The sequence below is a fragment of the Capricornis sumatraensis genome, chromosome 14, assembly GCF_032405125.1.
Source record: "Capricornis sumatraensis isolate serow.1 chromosome 14, serow.2, whole genome shotgun sequence".
Lineage (NCBI taxonomy): Eukaryota > Metazoa > Chordata > Mammalia > Artiodactyla > Bovidae > Capricornis > Capricornis sumatraensis.
In genome coordinates this window covers 51,740,191-51,745,326 of record NC_091082.1, presented here as the reverse complement: position 1 = coordinate 51,745,326, position 5,136 = coordinate 51,740,191, and positions in this window count along the sequence as shown.

The window sequence follows — 5,136 nt, the reverse complement described above, 5'->3', positions numbered from 1 at the left end:
CTTTGCCCTGGAAGTGCAGAGTTCTGCTTGTTTCCTTTCAGCCAAAATACCAAATGCACTGAATGGCGAGAGAAGACATTCTGGATGTACTTTGGCCGAGCCAGGTAACAGCCAATAGCATTTTTATGGGCAGTCTAAGGCAGAATAACCCTTTCGGGAACCCAGACGTTTGCCTTGTTTTCACTTCTTCTTTTGAAAGGAGCTGTCTGGGGTCTAGCTCAGCAAGTGGGCACCCCCCAGGGACTGTAGGCACCGTGCCTTCCTGATTGGGACAGTCTGCGGTATTTTCTTACTGCGAAAGTCAGACTCATGATGAGTGACTGGAAGGGTTATTTCTGTCACAAACACATGGGAAGCAACAGGTGCCACTGACCCTACAATACTCTAGGTAACACAGGGGCAAGAGATGGGGTCATTAGTGGCTTCTCAGAAGAGATCCCTGCCAGAAATCCTGCAGCCAAGTCTCTCTGCTGGAGACTCGGCTTTTGCCCAAATTACCATGCAACACTTTTCTCGGAAAGTTTCTTATTTTTCTTTTTAAGGAACTCAGGGTGGCCAAGGGATGCGATTTTCTGTGTAATCGTCACTATTGCAAAAGCAGTAAATATTTCAAATCCCTTTATCTGCAGGGCAGGGAAAGTGAGTCACAGCTGCTCATCTGGGTCCTCACTCATGTCCAGGCCATTGTTGGCCTCCTGCGCTCAGCATGTGTTCAGCCATCATGGGGGCACACCAGGTTAAGCAAAGCCTCATAACGTTTTCACCCTTACAGGGCATATTCCCTGTTTTATTTGCTGTGGCACAAACCCCAGTTAATATAGGCACATGACCTGGTTTACCTTCAAGTAACAGTTAACTGGGGGCCCACTGTGTGTCAGGCACTGTTCTTGGCATCAGTGGCAAACTGGGGAATTGCGCTCACGTCCCTCTGTGTGGGAGGCTGCAGAGGAAAGTGACCATGTGTGTGTATGTGGTCCCTGCTTCCCCATTAACATCTGCGTGGGGTGTACTGGGGGGAAGTGGGGAGGTGGGCATTGACCATTTTCTCTCTCTAACCTCACTTTTTGTGTTTTCCCTTCTGGGTCACAGCCCTAATACAATGATTTCCAGCTCAGGTTTGGCAAGACCAGAGGTTTCCAATTATTTCAAAAGAGTTTTGAAAAATGCTCCCAAGAAAATGCACTTTAGTTGGGGGCAGATGGGGAGGGGAGAGTGAAGAAAGGGGACAGGTTGGGGAAAACAAAAGCAATGTCAGAAGTTTGCCATCATGGGTCATTGCCAGCCCCAGAGAAAATCAAGAGAACCACTTCTTGGCCCAAAGCTTCCACTTGGCCCCCTGCGGGCCGGGGGGGAGCTGACAACTGAGAGAGGGGACACAGACCTCTCCTCTTCCGGAGGCCCTGACCTCCCACCTGGAGTTGGGGTGGCGGCGGAGACAGCGGTACAGGCCCCGGATGGGGTGGGGTTGGGGGGCCTGTTCCGTAGGCCTCAGGCAGGCACCGCCGCGGTGGCGTCACCAATGCCTCAGCGGCGGGAGCCCAGCGCACCAAGGCCTCAACGCCTCTCACCAACGCCTCAAGGCCTCTCACCAACGCCTCAACGCCTCTCACCAACGTCTCAATGCCTCAACGCCTCTCACCAATGCCTCAACGCCTCTCACCTACGTCTCAACGCCTCAACGGTGCCGTCACCAACGCCTCAGCGGCGGGAGCCCAGCGCACCAACGCCTCAACTATCCCGGAGAACGCGCTGGGAGGCCGCGGCGTGGGGGTGCGGTGGGGTGCCGCAGAACGCGGTCCGCTCCTTACCCTTGCCCAGGGATTCCCCCACCCCTGTCTGGAGCCTCTTCAGCCCAGGACCCTCGAGGGCATCTGGGGACCCCGGAGGGCCTGGAACAGGATTGTCCCCGCTCAGGTCGTCTGTGTCTGTCCCCTGGCAGGTCCTTCCCGCCCCCCGCCCCGCCCCGGGCCCAGCAGCCTGGGATCCTCAGGACCCTTTAGGCCCGTGGGAGGAGGGCGGTCCTTTGGGCGTCCACGGATAATGCGGAATCAGAACGCGGACTGGCCCCCTGGTCCGAGGCGGGGACTGTCCCTGCTGTGTGGCCTGGGATGGCCCTCTGCAAGTGTCTGTGGTTTACTGAACTTTCCATGTTTATTTATTACCCGCGAGAGTTGAAAACCGGGATTGGGAGGAGACGGAGGCGTGGGGTGGGGGTTGGGGGTGGGGGGTGGGGGGTGGAGGGGTGGTGTCCGGGAGCTGGGAGGAGGGGAGTGTCTTTACATCACTGGCCCTTGCTCTCCCGCCCTGCTCTCCTCTCCTTATGAACTAGGAAGGGAAACTACCGATTGAAATCGGATTTTGTCTTGGGGTTTGAAATGACAATAATAAACAACACTGACTAACCCAAGGACATTTTGCCTAATAGCACATAGCAGACCAAGGCGTGTCCTGGGAACACGTACTAATGTTTCCAAGAAACTGACCTGTGCTTGAAACTACCTCTGATGAAGAAGCCAAAGAATCATTTTTAAAGCAAAAAGGAGATAACTAAAAGAGATAACTATCGTATAGCACAGGAAGCTTGCAGCACTCTGTAACGACCTATATGGGAAAAGAATCTAAAAAAGATGGATATATGTATAAGTGATTCACTTTGCTTTTCAGCAGAAACTAAGACAACATTGTAAATCAACCATACTCCAATAAAAATTAATTTTAAAAAATAAATAAAGTAAAAGGGAAAAGTGGCCAGACTCAAGCCCTACCAGGTCTTACCCGATTTTCTCTTCTCCACCTTCCATACAGTTTGATTCATTACAGGGAAATTATATTAGGATTTTATCCAGAAAAGGACCTCAAAACTAATTTTGGGGTCCTTTTCTCTAGATTAGGTACTCTCTAATCTCTCACAATGGAGAAAGTGTTTGCTAAGAATACTTGTTTGCCAAGAATTCTGACAAGAGAATTTGGGTCCCAGATCTCATTCCCACATCATTATTATTAACACATATTATTATTAAGCATCATTAATATAAAGTGTAAATATATCATGTGGCTAAGAATCTAGCGGGGAAGGCAGAATTTAGTCTGGTAAAACACTTGATCAATTTGTAACTATAAAAGAGCTCTCAAGAAGGGTTGGGGAGCTGGTCAGGGAAGTCTTCCCTAAAAAAGTGAGCTTGAGCTGAAATGGAAAGATGAATAGACCAGTGCTGAAGCTGAAGCACCAACATTTTGGCCACCTGATGTGAAGAGCCGTCACGTTGGAAAAGACCCTGATGCTGGGAAAGATTGAGGGGAGGAAAAGAAGGGGTGACAGAGGATGAGATGGTTGGATGGCATCACTGACTCAATGGATGTGAATTTGAGCAGGCTCTGGGAAGTAATGGAGGACAGGAAAGCCTGGTGTGCTGCAGTCCATGAGGTCCCAAAGAGTCGGACACAACTTAGCAGCTGAACAACAGCAAACCAAAGGGGGATGAGATGGCGATGGGGTGGTGGAGAGATCCTTCCAGATAAGGAACAGTAAATGCCAAGGCCCTGTGGTAGAAGAGAAATGGCAAGGTCAGTATAGCTGAAGAGCATCAGACAGGAAGAGTGAATGAAGAAGGAGGCTGGGGAAGTGGGTAGGGCCAGACTTATAGCCCGGCTGAGAGAGCTTGGGTTTTGTTCTAGGAGAAGAGAAAAGGCATGAGACGATGGAGGGTGATCAGAGCTGTGTTTTTAAAAGCTCACTGTGGCCGCCTAGAAGAGAAGTGATGTGGAGACAAGAGACCAGTGGATTTGGGGAAGAGAAGAGAGATTCATTCTTTGCTGTTGAACAGGCAAAAGATGGGCTTTCCTGGGTGGCACCAGTGATCAAGAATCCACCTGCCAATGCAGGAGACACAAGAGACTCAGTTTCAATCCCTGGGTCAGGTAGATCCCCTGGAGGAGGAAATGGCAACCCACTCTGGTATTGTTGCCTGGAGAATTCCATGGACAGAGAAGTCTGGCAGGCTACAGTCCATAGGTCTGCAAAGAGTCAGACATGACTGAAGTGACTGAGCACAGACACAGGCAGAGATGCCAGTTGCTTGAACTGTAGGGTGGCAGAGATTAGAGAAATACATGCATTTGAGAGAGATTTAGGATGGAAATTGACAAAACTTGATGACTGACACCAAAGGGAATTAAGAGGATCTTTGTATTACTGTTGTAATACAAACAAAAAATAAAAATGGTCTTTCTGAAAATGAAGCTTTTCAGAAATTAAAAAGAAAAAGTTTATATGGGAAAATGTAACCAAGATGTGAGATGTTGAATTAGCATCACGCAGGAGGGTGGCAAATACCTGGGCTGTTCTTGAAACTGAACAGGACCCTGTGCAGCTCCTGGGCACAAAAGCCTTTCTGTGTACCCCATTTCTTGTTTGTAAGGAACAGACTCCAACCTCCATGACTTTCCCTGAGTCCCAAAGGATAGAACTGAGCTGTTGCTAATCTGGGAAGGGAGGGAAAGTAGAGACAAGAGAAACAGCCAACAAATAACAATACAGCCTTGGGGTAGGGTCCTGGTTCTGCCTCAAGGGATACACATAATGATATCTCTAAACTCTTTGTAGAACCCAAACTCCACAACAAATGGAAGATGTCAGCATTCTTCATTCCAGAGAAGCTCTCTAGATTAAAGGAACCACAGAAACCCATCAGATTACCAGAGACTAGTTTAAAGGAGTTTAGGCACACCCTCTAATTTTATCAGCAATCCCCTCCTTGAACTATTGCTGTAAAGCTCATCATCCAGTGCTCTGGGGCTGGGACACAGTTTGTGAAGGGCAAGAGTCCTCTCTGTCCCTCTTTGCCTGGCAAAGCAATAAAGCTATTGTTTTCTACTTCACTCAGAACTCTGTCTCTGAGATTCAGCGCTAGTGCAGAGGCCGAGTTTTAGGCATCATTCTGAGATCAGACGACGATACGAGGGCTGCAGAACAGTGCTGATGTCATCTCTACTAGGAATGTTCTGGAGTATTTAAAGTTTTGTTGTGGGCCTTATTGCAGAGACTGCTGTAGGTTCCCTAGTGAAAAGTGAACACTCAGTTGTGTCCGACTCTTTGCGAGCTATGGACTGTAGCCTGCCAGGCTCCTCTGTCCATGG